The sequence below is a fragment of the Oncorhynchus kisutch genome, unplaced genomic scaffold (assembly GCF_002021735.2).
Source record: "Oncorhynchus kisutch isolate 150728-3 unplaced genomic scaffold, Okis_V2 Okis02a-Okis13b_hom, whole genome shotgun sequence".
NCBI lineage: Eukaryota > Metazoa > Chordata > Actinopteri > Salmoniformes > Salmonidae > Oncorhynchus > Oncorhynchus kisutch.
In genome coordinates this window covers 3,485,872-3,500,264 of record NW_022261979.1, presented here as the reverse complement: position 1 = coordinate 3,500,264, position 14,393 = coordinate 3,485,872, and the positions used below count along the sequence as shown (strand labels likewise).

Below are 14,393 nucleotides of genomic sequence, written 5' to 3'. Positions count from 1 at the left end.
CTAGACCGTGTAGAACAGACAGGGTTTCTACAGCAACACGTCTCTCCAAACCATGGTAGCACTCACTCCTGCAAATGATGACCTGTAATCTGAGGCGCATGTCGTCTGACTATGAGTACTCTACTGATGCTGCAACTGGGCCGTCTGATGACGTTGCTGCTGAAGCTACATGTTAGTACAATTGTAAACCTACATCTTATCAACATACTTTGTCCATCATTCTGACATAATAAAACACTAGTGGTGGACCATACAGCTGAGCTGTGAGGCTAACACACAGCCCATTCACTCACTGGGATAAGGACATTCAGAATGTAAATGATGTGGTCAACTCATTACCCATGTAAGCAGCCCAGTGGATTGCTTGGCGGTCCTTGTCAAAAGCATTAATGTTGGCTTCTCTGGAGAGAAGCAGCCTCACCATCTAACAGGAAAAGGAGAGAGAAACAAAACACAGGCTGAGGAAATCTAAAGCAAAATCTGGCGTTGAAGCCGCTCTTGAACAAACTCAAGCCTACAACTAGGGCTGTGACGGTCATGAGACTTCCGTTGTCGGTGACATAATGTACACAATGTACAGTCATCGACATAACTGACAGCCGACGGGCGTAACATTAGCGTGTTTACGCTTAGCTTACTGGCCTCTGAGCAAGACAGTTAAGGGGAAGCAATTTCTTTTTTTTAAAGCATTCCATGAATCACATTTACGGACTTATGTAAGATAGCTGACTATTACTAATTTGAGTAGTCATCATTTAGACTAACTCGACCACTATTCAATGCAGCGTGTGATGGAGTTAGGCTATGTCAGATGTTTCTCTTTTTTTGGGGGGGCCTTTTTAAAAATTATCATGCAATTCTACTAAACTGTATGACTACAGAGATTAGCAGAATATTTTTCAAGTGGAACTGACCCATGGATAGACAGTGAATATGCACAATTACCGTTTCTTTTTTTTTGTTGCAATGAGAGCCGACTTTTCCACCTCACTCCTCCGACCTACTGGAACAATGAAAAAGGTCCGCGGTGAAGGGCAGAGGCTAACCACCCACCCCCAGCCTGTAGGTTATAGATACTAGTTACCCCCAGTCCCCACATTTCACCTCACCCCCTTCCCAATGAACTGACCTTCATAGATTCTCTCCTATCAGCACATACAGTTGAAGTCGGAAGTTTACACCTTAGCCAAATACATTTTAAACTCAGTTTCACAATTCCTGACATTTAATCCTAATAAAAATTACTTGACGTAGGTCAGTTAGGATCACTTTATTTTAAGAATAAAACAGAATAGTTTTTTCTTTCACCACATTCCCAGGAGGTCAGATGTTTACATACTCTTAATTAGTATTTCGGGTAGCCTTCCACAAGCTTCCCACAATAAGTAGAGTGAATTTTGGCCCATTCCTCCTGACAGAGCTGGTGTAACTGAGTCAGACCTCCTTGCTCGCAAATGCTTTTTCAGTTCTGCCCACATTTTCTATGGGATTGAGGTCAGGGCTTTGTGATGGCCACTCCAATACCTTGACTTTGTTGTCCTTAAGCCATTTTGCCACAACTTTGTTAGTATGCTTGGGGGTCATTGTCCATTTGGAAGACCCATTTGCGGCCAAGCTTTAACTTGAGATGTTGCTTCAATATATCCACATAATTTTCCTGCCTCCTGATGTCATCTATTTTGTGAAGTGCACCAGGCCCTCCTGCAGCAAAGCACCCCCACAACACGATGCTGCCACCCCCGTGCTTCACGGTTGGGATGGTGTTCTTTGGCTTGCAAGCCTCCCCCTTTTTCCTCCAAACATAACGATGGTCATTACGGCCAAACCGTTCTGTTTTTGTTTCATCAAACCAGAGGACATTTCTCCAAAAAGTACGATCTTTGTCCCCATGTGCAGTTACAAACCGTAGTCTGGCTTTTTTATGGCAGTTTTGGAGCAGTGGCTTCTTCCTTGCTGAGCGGCCTTTCAGGTTATGTCTATATAGAACTCGTTTTACTGTGGATATAGATACTTTTGTACCCGTTTCCTCCAACTTCACATGGTACTTTGCTGATTTTCTGGGATTGATTTGCACTTTTCGCACCAAGTACGTTCATCTCTAGGAGACAGAATGAGTCTCCTTTCTGAGCGGTATGACGGCTGCATGGTCCCATGGTGTTTATACTTGCGTACTATTGTTTGTACAGATGAACGTGGTAACTTCAGGCATTTGGAAATTGCTCCCAAGGATGAACCAGATTTGCGGAGGTCTAATTTTTTTCCCCCCTGAGATCTTGGCTGATTTCTTTTGATTTTCCCACTGAGTTTGAAGGTAGGTCTTGAAATATATCCACAGGTACACCTCCAATTGACTCAAATTATGTCAATTAGCCTGTCAGAAGCTTCTAAAGCCATGACATAATTTTCTGGAATTTTCCAAGCTGTTTAAAGGCACAGTCAACTTAGTGAATGTAAACTTCTGACCCACTGGAATTGTAATACAGTGAAATAATCTGTAAACAATTGTTGGAAAAATTACTTGTCATGCACAAAGTAAATGTCCTAAATGACTTGCCAAAACTATAGTTAACAAGAAATTTGTGGAATGGTTGCACGAGTTTTAATAACTCCAACCTAAGTCTATGTAAACTTCTGATTTCAACTGTATAGCAGATCTGCTGATTGTGGCGCATCAAAATATGGTTGGAGAAGTGATGTACAGTTTAATAGATGGACTAAGTCAGCAAAACAATAACAAATAGTTACCACTGCTGTTATGGGTAAAGAATATCTCCATCAAAATAAAGTTGATTAAAAAAGTGTTTTCTTGTTGTTGGTTTTGACAGTTTATTTTCATGGCAGTCTTCATCCAAAACAGTCACAGCCCTACATACAACCAATGTAGCTAATCGGATGCATCATCAACTCAACCTGGGGATAGGACAGGTATAAAGTGTAAACTACAGTGTGTAATCATGTCCCTGCTAATTGCTAACCTCTTGGTGTCCGCTGCATGGTGCAGCGTCCGGTCCGACATGTTCACATTGCTGAGGGACCAGGGCCTCGGCACAGCGGACCGCCTTATTGGCCGCAGCGATGTGGAGCGGCGTTTGCCAGTTCTTGTCCCTGGCGTTCACATCAGCAGAGTGTTTCAATACCACCTGGACTGCCTCCTACAGGAGAACAGTTCAAATCATGTTCAACTTTGTTTAAAGTGCATTTAAAAATCACAACACACTTAACAGTAAAACGCATATGCACAGGTGTGTCTATCAGTACACGTACCTCACTGCAGGAAGCCACGGCCCGGTGCAGTGTATTGAGACACTTGTCTTTGGCATTTACTCTGACTCCTGGGACACAAAGACGGGGAGGGGGGGACGACGACCACAGACTCTGGGGTTGACAAGGCAACATCTTAAATGGCTGGAGTACAGAAAAAATGTGTCCAAAACAACCTAATACCTTTTATAGTGCACTACTTCTGACCAGGGCACATAGGGATTTCCTTAGGGTTCAGGTCAAAAGTAGTGCACTATATAGGGAGCCATTTAGAACACAACCCAAAACCTCTTGTAGAGAGCTATTCTGGGACTTTCATTACACAGCAACACTGAAGAAAATGTCATGTCACTGAGAGGAGTAGAAGGAGCTCAGCCAAAAGAGACGAGGTGCAACCCAAAATCATGAGAACATTGGGAGGAACCGGTGCGACTCCCTCACAATTAATATCTTGATGCTTCACTAATCAAGTTAAAATCGGGACGTTTCAGCTGTCAATGACCTTCATTAGAATTATTATTATTTTTTAAATACATCGGGTGCACATAAGATCTTAATGGTAAGTATGAGGGAAACGGTCACATGCAAACACAACAAGCACCAAAACTGAAGTCAAAGTCCGATGGACATGAGTCAGAGCGTAATCCTTCTCTTCAATGATAACCGTACCTGATAGTATGAGTAGCTCTAGAATTTCTGGCAGCAGCATGCAACGTTGACCGCTTCTCATTGTCCTGTAGGGAAGAGTCAAGAAGCGTTATAGCTGTTTCATATTCAGCTAGTATGGATACAGGGAAACATTTGATTTTAATCGTACTCATTTATACATTGTCATGGCTTGCATACTTCAGATGACCGCTGGATATTTATGGCTCTAACTAGGCTACACACTGTAACTAGCCTACACACTAAAGGTATTCAATTGTTTCCTTTGAAAGGGTGCAGATGGACTCCGCTTGGAACCAGCTATTTAGTATCCACTGTCATCTTCGTGATGTTAATGCTTTATACTGTTGAGTTTTTCTTTACAATAACTAAAAACAACCCGCTTCCCTTAACCAGGGATGCAACAGATTGGCGATGAGGTATCGGAGTTTTTGTCCGAAGGGGAACAGAGCGAGAAAGAAAGTGTTACCTCCATCGAGACAGTCTGTAGAAAAGCTAGCACGGAAGAGGTCGCTGGGCGAGGCCGAGAATTTCCACTTCGAGGAATGTTTTGAAGCTAAAACGTTAATGGGCTCAAGTACGAGGATATGTCTAAAACCATTTTTTTCTGACGATTGTTGGCAGAAAGACTTACAATTTGTTAATGGACTGTAGCGACCCGCACAGACAGCTGTGTGTTGTTATGTGTTAGGCTAGTAGGGGGTTGTGTTGTACTTACCAGTACCCAGTGTTCGCGGGGTCCGACATGTCAATCCACCTGCTATCTGCCAATCACAGTAATGCCTGGAATGTTCTGATTCCGGGCATCCTGGTGGTTGGTGGAGTGGCGTGGGGAGGGATGGAGCATTGGAAGTTAAGTCCAGGTTTAGCCTTTCTTCGCTCTCTTACGTCTGGCTTTCACAAGAGAAGGTCACGGTCGGTTTGTGGATTATCTTTAATTTATTTGGTGTTGGCTACGGCCAAACAGTAGTCTGCGTAAAGTTGGGTTAATAAACCGTCAATTTGTAAACTCAATCATCTGTGGACAATTGTTCCTTTATGATCTAGTCAGGTCATTACAGGACTTTAATGCGCCACAGAAACCAAGTGAAACAACGTTGACAGTTGGTTGCGCTGTTGAAAGGTCACTACATACCGATGACAAATTGTATTGCTGAAAGATGTAAGTATCATGCAAGGAGTCAACTCGAGGGAGAGTCGATTAGTGAGTATTTGGCTAGTTTAAGACAATTCAGTCTGTCAGTACGTGATATCTGGGGGTAGTGTTAAAAGTGCAGAGCTGAGAGACCGTTTACTGAATGTAGCTCACACACGATTTAACATTAGCACTGGCTGTGGATATGGGATTTTCTTTTGAAGTAACAAGGAAAAGCACACTGCAGTCTTCACAAAATACTTTCAAAGCAAATGCAGTTGAGGAGAAAAGCGTTGCCAAGAAGACGGAGGCAACCTGTAAACCATGTTACCATTGTGTGGGAAAAGGGCACAAGCCAGATGAGTGGCGCTACGTGGATTTTGAGCTTCTGGAGTGCAAGAAGAAAGGACACGTAGCCATGACTTGCCGCTCGCGTCAAGTGGGAAACAATTAAACGAGGCAAGTGAAATTGAATAAGCACCTGGATGCTACTGAGAGAGAGAGGGGCCTCCTTACTGTGACTGCAGGAAGACGAGTGGAGCAACGATGATCAGGGCAACGCACACCAGCGAGAGAGGGGACAAAAACGTCATTTCAACACAGGAGCATTGCATCGCACTCAAGTGCCAGAGTTGGGAGCATTACATCTCAAATGAGAGTGAGAACTCTGATAAAGGGACCTCAGCCGTTTTCACCACTGACTATGAGTTGGGTAACGTAAAAGGAACTGAACTGTTTGCAGTAGACGTAAAGACTTCGTATGTAAGGATAGATGATGTGAGACTCAACATGGAAGTTGATACTGGTGCAGCAGTTTGATGTCAGAGAGGTTGTACAACAGCAAGTTCCAAAGCGCAAAATTGAGCCCTGCAAACTGGGTGTTAAAAACATACAGTAAACAGTCATTAGTTCTAAGTGGGAAAATCTTAGTCAATGTCAAGTGTAATGGGAGTACAACTTTTTTAGACTTGCTGGTGGTAGAAGGAAATGGTCCTGCCCTGCTGGGTAGAGACTGGATCAGTCAGTTGAAGCTAGACTGGTCACATGTACACAGTAACAGCTGTAGAGACAGTAGATGGTTTGTGTGAAAAATATTTATGTGTTTCAGCCAGAGCTAGGGATGCTAAAAGGTACCACAGCCAAGCTACATGTAACTAATAGGGCTGCACATAAGTTCTGCAGTCCTTGCCCAGTACCGTATGCACTTAGAGAAGCGGTTGAAAAACAGCTAGTTACGTTGGAGTCAGAAGGGGTCCTTAATCCAGTTAACTACAGTCAATGGGCTGCTCCAATTGTGTGTATCCTGAAAACAGACAGTACTGTAAGAATATGTGGAGATTACAAGGTACTATCTCACCATGAATACACATAAGGGGTTGTTTTAAGGTCAACAGGCTTCCTTATGGTGTTGCCTGTGCATCATATTTTTCAGAAAATGATGGTTCAGATCCTACAAGGTATAGAAGGGGTAATCTGTTATATTGATGATATGCGTGACACAGAAGAGCACATGAGAAATCTTGAAGAAGTCCCAAAAAGACAAAGTCTGCAATCTGAAAGTTAAAAGAGATGTTCTTTCTTCCAGAACAGTATAGCCTATTTAGGTCATGTGATAGATGCAGAGGGGATACAGCCCATGAAACAGAAAACTGAAGCTATTGAGAAGGCTCCCATTCCTAGAAACACCACTGAGTTCAGGTCTTATCTTTCCTTCCTTTAACTATTATGGCAAATTCATTCCAAATCTAACTACCACAGTTAAGCCTATGACTGCTCCACTGCAGAAAGATGTAAAATGGGAATGGTCCCAGAAAAGCCTATGTGTCTTGGCATCCTGAAAAGCACATCTACTTCGTAGCCAGGTGTTAGTTTACAACAACCCAGAGCTACCGCTCATACTAGCCTGTAGTGCTTCACTGGTAGGTGTGGGGATGCAACAATCCTGACTATGAGAGGGCGTTTACGGTACTGGGACTCTTGGGGAGCAGGGGCCAGTGTGGTTGTCAGGGCCTCCTTGGGTGGGGAAGTGGATGGAACCTCACACTCAGCATCTGTGAAAAGAATATTTCATAATCAGAAAATGAATGTGTGTATCTGTCTGTCCGCCTGTATCTGTAGTCACCGTTTTAACAAGCTGGCCATAGGGTGATACATCAATATGACATTATCGATGCTTATCACTTACCCTGTGAAATACGAGTCTCTCTGAGACGTTTGGTAGGCAGAGAATCCTGTTCAGGGTGGCTCTTCGGTTCCCCTTTTGTCTTGTACAGCTGTTGACAAAACACATCAGGACAACTGAGCCTGTGTAAAATAACTGTCGTGCACCCAAAAAGACACCCTATTGGCTACGTAAGGCACTACTTTTGACAAGGGTCCATAGAGCTCTGGTCAAAAGTAGTGCACTATATAGGGAATAGGATGCGATTTGGGACACAACCATTGACTCTCCCATGTGTATTTGGATTGTATTACAACGGCCTCACTCAACCTCCTAAAGACAATGACAACAACATTGTTCTAATGCAGAGACAATGGGGGTTTAGTGAATCTGTAGGGTACATTTCAGCCCTGCCTTACAGAGGTAATCTAAAGACACTGAGCCCTCTACCTTAATCCTGATCTTTGGAATCTTGACAATTTTGGGTAGGAAATGCCACTTCCTGTTCTTCTTAGTCTTTCCCCCCCTGGCAGAGGGAAGGTGGGCCATGCCGTCAGCCTTTACATTAGCCGGGCTAAGGCCACTGGCAGGGAATTCCTCAGTAGCATTAAGGTCAGCCACAACACCACAAATGATGTCACTTGCGGCATTGCTGGTGTCTAAGTAAGAAGAGCAAGCTGGTGTGACCGACCTGGGTACAATAACTGGGAGAAGAGGACGCAACAATGGAAATCAGTCACTGTGTCCCAAAAGGCATTCTCTTCCCTTTATAGTGCACAACTTTTGAACAGGGCCCATAGGGTCTGGCTCTGGTCAAAAGTAGTGCACTAAATATGGAAGAAGGTGCCATTTTGGACGCAAACAGCAAAGTTCACATCATAAAACGCAATGTAGTGAGCATCATGTTACAATGAAGTCCTATGCAGATGAAGAGGTACTTTCACTTACCATCCTCCATTGCAGACTTGGACAGATCAGTCAGGCTGTCCATCACCATGTCTGTCATCAACTTGATGACCTGATCCAAAACCCTGTCAGCGGTGGGTGGCATAGGCCTACCCAAACACTGTCCCAGGAGTCTGCTAACAGAAGTCTGGGCAAAGCTGTAAATGAGCTCTGACGCATCGTCCTTTGACAGCTTCCTCAGTGCTGGCTTTGGCAGCGCTGGTCGAGAGAGGCTTCTGTGGCCAGTCGTGGATTGAAGCTGGCGGCTTATGGTTATCTCCTGAATGAGACCATGGACCTTTGCGATCAGGTTGCCAGACGCATCTTGAAGGGCTTCAATTGACAGGAGCCTATCCAGATTTTCTTCTGCTGTAGTCATCTCTGGGTCGTCTGTCTTCAATGTGTCCATTATAGTTTTCACTATGATACTGGTGTCAGATATGTTTATTTCTTGTTGACTCACAAGCGCTGACTGTGAACCTGTCTTGTCCATTGCGTTAGAGGTATGGCATTCTGTCCTTGTGATCTCATTGGCAGCACTCATGTCAGGCAACAGGTCAAGGCTCTCCAGTAGAGAGTCTAACATGTTAGTGGCTATCAGACACTCCTCACTTGCATTCTGCCCAACAGATGAACTCTCAGAGTTGGCCAATCTGCACTTGATCACATTTAGGATCAAGCTGAGCGTCTTCTTTGCAGTTTTGCTAAAGCCTTCTTGGCTGACTGCCACTGTTCCGTCTTGTAGAGCCACAAGAGGTTCACAACTTGCACTCAATCCACTACCATGGAGAGGAGAGGCTCTCTTCAAACTGGTGTCGCTCACAACTGACATACTCCTGGGGGCCAGAGTGACATCCTCACTGCATGTGTCAATTACATGGTGGTCTGTGGAGGAGCCACTCGAAGACACAAGGGCTTTAGACCTTTTAGTCAAACTGACTTTTGAAAATGGCTTCTCACAGACGGAGGGCGGCTCCTGTCCTTAACTAGAGCAGTGTCAGGGGACTTTGAGCATCTGAGTGTCTCCACAGGGGTGGAGTCCAGCACATCTTTGGCTATGGTGACTGACATGGATGGAAAAGACAAAGATGTTCAGTCTATCCTTTACTCTGTGGTACATGGTTTGAGCAGCATCCAATAAGGTGTCAAAGACAACTCTGGGACTGCAGCTTTTTCTCTCCTAGTGGGAAGGAGTCTGCGTCCTCCACTGTGTACTGGGATAGACTTTCAAGGTCTTGCATGATCATATTCACTATATCTTCAGTTGTAGAAACCACATGGTGTGAGAAGGTGCTGCTAGGCATGCTCTGTGGCAAAGAACAGTTGGCTTCGCTAGCAGCTCTGATAATGGCCTCATGCACAATCTGTTTGGCCGTAGCTCGGAACTCAGCACTGTGAAAGCTCTGGATGGAAATGTAAGAGGATCTGCTGGCTGCACTACGAGATCGCGTGAGCTTGGCAATCTCGGCTGAGGCTCTCCAATTTCTAAATTTAGTCCATCTTCTGGTTGAAGTCTCCACCCTCAGCACCGAGAATACCTTTTTGATGACCCCTTTAGTGCAGGTGTCGAGGGTGAGCTGGTGGGCTGAGGACATTGAAGAGGTATTAATGTCTGTCTTCTGTACAGGAGATACCTCCACAGTCGTCTCAGTTACAAGTAGTCCAATGTCATAGAGCTCGATTTGGATAATTTTTCCCTCAGTGAGAAGGTGAGGGGTGAAACGCTTCCTCAGTTTGTCCAGGGTTTTGGTATAAATCTTCTGGGAACCTGAACTCACTTCCATCCAGAACATTTTGCGACCTGATTTCGTACGCATGGAGGTCTTATTGACCTCAGATACCTCATGCAGGTCGGAAATAATTCCACCAAATAGATCAGAGGATGCATCCTCAATATTCTCCGCGGAAACGCAGATAGACAGAACTTCCGACAGTTTCCCACAAGTGTCGGTTTTATCCAGCATGCCAGTATATGTCACAGCTGCATCCTGAATGACCTGAGTGATGCATTGCTCAGCTTTGACGATATACCCCTCCACTGGTTGACCATGGAGGATGTCAACTTTATCAACAGGGAGCACATTCTGAATATTCACATTCTCCTCTGATGGGCGTGGGCTGTTGAAGATAATGCTCTCAGTGACCATGTTAGAGGAGGCGAGAGATGAGTCGAGAAGCAGAGACCTGTATATTGTTGAGGTGGACATCTCTGGGTGCTTAATCATAGCAGCCTCCTCCAAAATGGCCGACGGGCCCTGGAGGATGTCTGAGATATCCATGTCCTCAAAGGTCTCTGGCTGACAGGTCGGTTGGTCTCTGGCTCTCGAGGTCCGTTTTGTTTGATTGGCAGACAGTTGCAACAGCAGAGCTACAACACAACTGCTTCAAGGTGGAGTCAGACATAGATGACAGATCTGTCATGGACATGGTGGAGAGTTGACTCTCAGAGACAAAGGGTCTGAGTTTGACAGACACCTGTCTGACCAAGTCCCCAGCAAGAGCTCTCATATCTATTGCTCCATTAGCTGAGTTGTAGGAGCAGGCACTCTGTGGCCTTGACGGGCTCCTGCTATCCAAAAATCCTGTTATCCCAAAAACCTCAAGTAAAAGATCCACAACACTTCTGTCATTCTGTTGTCAGACAGAAATTGACTTGGATGAGACTTGTGGCCGCAATATGCTCTATGGCATGGGAATACATCTTAGCAAACACCACGCTTAGCATTTCTTGGGCAAACTGCTGACTTGCTGAGATACTACCAGACAGCGGACCTAGAGTTCCCTGACTGAAACTTCGCATTAGCTCAGCCAATCTAGAGTTGAGAAGGTTCATAGCCAACTCCACAATACCCATCATAAACTTGGTGTCCGTTGGTATTTTGACAGGTCTGTATTTCTCCCGTCTACTCCAACTGGACGACAGTACGATGTCACTCTGCGACTGGCCTCTCTGGACCATGTTGAAGACAGAATCCTCAGAGATTCCAAACACAGAACTCAGTGGTGCCGAGTGGGGTCTGTGTCTCATCTCTCTATCACCACCCTCAGGTGAGGAGACATATCGCTCTTCGTCATCACTCAGCAAAGAGGTCATGGAACTGCAGAATGCACAACAGAAATTAAATAGTACATGATAACAAAATACAAAATATGATCCAAGAATTTGGGACACAAACTCAACCTTGTTATTGTTATTCAAAGGAAGCATTGTGAACCATCTCAAATGACACTCACGACCAAATATGAACATTTAGAGTAAACCTTTTAGAGTGGTTGTGTAGTATTTCTCACTAAGTGGATCCGGAATGGATATTTGTACTTATGATAAGGGACATGGGAATAATGTTTTTAGAAAGACCTACAAGCGGAGGGGAAAGGGGTAGGTTCCCATGAGAGGAAGGGATAGGGGTAGGTACCTGTGAGAGGAGGGGATAGGGGTAGGTACCTGTGAGATGAGGGGATAGGGGTAGGTACCTGTGAGAGGAGGGGATAGGGGTAGGTACCTGTGAGAGGAGGGGATAGGGGTAGGTACCTGTGAGAGGAGGGGATAGGGGTAGGTACCTGTGAGAGGAGGGGATAGGGGTAGGTACCTGTGAGAGGAGGGGATAGGGGTAGGTACCTGTGAGAGGAGGGGATAGGGGTAGGTACCTGTGAGAGGAGGGGATAGGGGTAGGTACCTGTGAGAGGAGGGGATAGGGGTAAGTACCTGTGAGAGGAGGGGATAGTGGTAGGTACCTGTGAGAGGAGGGGATAGGGGTAGGTACCTGTGAGAGGAGGGGGTAGGTACCTGTGAGATGAGGGGATAGGGGTAGGTACCTGTGAGAGGAGGGGATAGGGGTAGGTACCTGTGAGATGAGGGGATAGGGGTAGGTACCTGTGAGAGGAGGGGATAGGGGTAGGTACCTGTGAGAGGAGGGGATAGGGGTAGGTACCTGTGAGAGTAGGGGAAAGGCGTGGGAGTTTGTGTGCTGCAAGTAGTTCTTGAACTGGTGCGTCTACTGGGTTCACCACAAAAGCTGAATCTGACGCTGCGGCCAAGAGAGGTCACTTCTCTTGCCTCATTACTTCCTGATCCAGAAGAGCTTGACGAATCAGAGAGCTCGATCTGCATAGTGAGGTCAAGGGCAGGAACGACCACAGTGGATGTAGACTCCATCACCCAATTTGTAATATCCATGCACCTAGCACTAAACTCATCTCTGCTCATCTGAAATGTTAAAAGACCATATAGAGTTAGTTTGTTAACAGAGCTGCACTGCTGCACCATGTGTTTACTCAAGCTAGTCAATTAAAGCAGTGGTTCAGGATGTTCCACAATGCAGGAAAGGGGGGCCTAAGTAAAAAAGTTTGGGAACCTCTGAATTAAAGCTCCTGCACGATTTCCACCAATAAGAGTTTGGAATGCTTGGTCCATCTTACCAACATGAACTACTTTAGAAGTGACTATAACTCACCCCGGAACGCATATTCTCACTCAGCAGATTCCAATGGCTGAAAAGTAAATAAAAAAAGGTACACAAATAAACTACATGATATTACCTCTATTCTCTTAGATTACGTTATGGATGGACCTCTACGGAAGTAGGCCACATGCAAACATCCCTGATTGGTCAGTTGAGTCCCTTGTATTTCCCGAGACACCTCACCTCCTTCTCAAAACCCATTGGACGAGAAGGTCAAAAGGGAGGGCTTTCTCATCCAATGGGTTTGAGAAGGAGGCGAGAAGAGAGGACTCTAGGAGAATGCAATTGAGATTGTCCCTATGGGTACGTCCCAAATGGCCCCTATTCCTTAAATAAGGAACTATTGTTGACCAAGGCTCTAATAGGGAACATATCTAGGGGATGCACGGGGAACCAAAGACAACTTACCCATCCTTCATGTCCTGCACAAAGGTGTATAGGTCTGGGTAGCTTCTCTTTCATTACTTCTTATCTTAGATTACGTTATGGATGGACCTCTACGGAACTAGGCCACATCCAAACATCCCTGATTGGTTATTTGGTCAGTTGAGTCCCTTGTATTTGCCTGAGACTATGGGAGAATCTTAATCTCCTCACCTCCTTCTCAAAAACCCATTGGACGAGAAGGTCAAAGGGGAGGGCTTTCTCGTCCAAGGGGTTTTGAGAAGAGAGGACGTGAGGAGTATGCAATTGAGATTGTCCCTATGTCTGCGTCCCAAATGGCCCCTATTCCTTAAATACGGAACTATTGTTGACCAAGGCTCTAATAGAGAACATATCTAGGGGATGCATCTCTAAAAAGCCCACCCAATCTACCAACCTCATCCCCATACTGTTTTTATTTAATTTTCTGTTTTTTTGCACACCAGTATCTCTACTTGGACATCATCATCTGCTCATTTATCACTCCAGTGTTAATCTGATGTGTTGTGGCTGTCTTCAGATCAACCTGATTTAACTCACTCTCTCCTTTGGCCTCCTAGATTAGAAGACCTTTATAAGCTAAAGCTTGGGAAATTAATTTGGCATTTTAATCTTCACTGCGTCATTAAAACACAAAACGCAATGCATCATACCTCCTGTGACTGAGATGGGATGACAATGGCCTCGTCCAACTCGCTCTCTCCCTCAACCTCCTGTGACTGAGATGTGCCATCTGTCTTCAGATCAGCCTCCTGCATCTTAATTTCTCCTTCATCCTCAAGTCACAGAGTTGGGATATCTGTCTCTAGAACAGCCTCTTCCAACTTGGTCTGTCTCTCTGATCTGTATCAGGTCTAGATACAGATAAAGGAATCACTCTAAGGTCACTATAATGTGCTATAATGTGAGTGTGAGGATGTGTTCCAATTATAGAATTAGAATCATAGAAGTAAAATGAATCATTCTAGAATTTGAATAGAATCACTCGAATTCTATGGTTCCAATACTATGAGATGACTCAGCCTATCCAGAGTCATATATTTAGAGAATTCTGCCAACTTTTAGGCATGACTCCATGTTAGCGCCTTTGAGCCTTTCATTTACAAGTCAATTATAAAATAATGTTTGGTTACATAGCATTGTTAAAAATGGCAATATTGCTCATGGGGAGCCAGCTCTCATATGGATATCTTTGATTATACTGTGTCATGTAATGTTTACATATTGATGTAAATGCAACATAATGCAGATATTTGAATGTCCCAAATACATGGCTCTGGGCCTACCTCTCCATAGGTGGTGATCTTTGACCTACTATAGAATCTGTATTTGTAGGCCT

At 44.7% G+C, this 14,393-nt stretch overlaps 1 protein-coding gene across 1 annotated transcript in view; it reads right to left on the bottom strand.

Moving 5' to 3' along the window:
• The window catches only part of LOC109883356 (uncharacterized), a 28,056-nt gene extending 16,386 nt beyond the window's left edge, over positions 1-11,670 (bottom strand). Inside the window, exons 1-7 of the mRNA XM_031811808.1 lie at positions 8,172-11,670; positions 7,248-7,335; positions 4,397-7,113; positions 3,931-3,995; positions 2,976-3,059; positions 946-1,003; positions 340-424 (exon numbers count right to left, since the gene is read on the bottom strand). The gene's annotated coding sequence lies outside the window, so the exon portion shown is untranslated. The remainder of the gene's footprint in view (positions 1-339; positions 425-945; positions 1,004-2,975; positions 3,060-3,930; positions 3,996-4,396; positions 7,114-7,247; positions 7,336-8,171) is intronic.
• Positions 11,671-14,393: the final 2,723 nt, after the last annotated feature.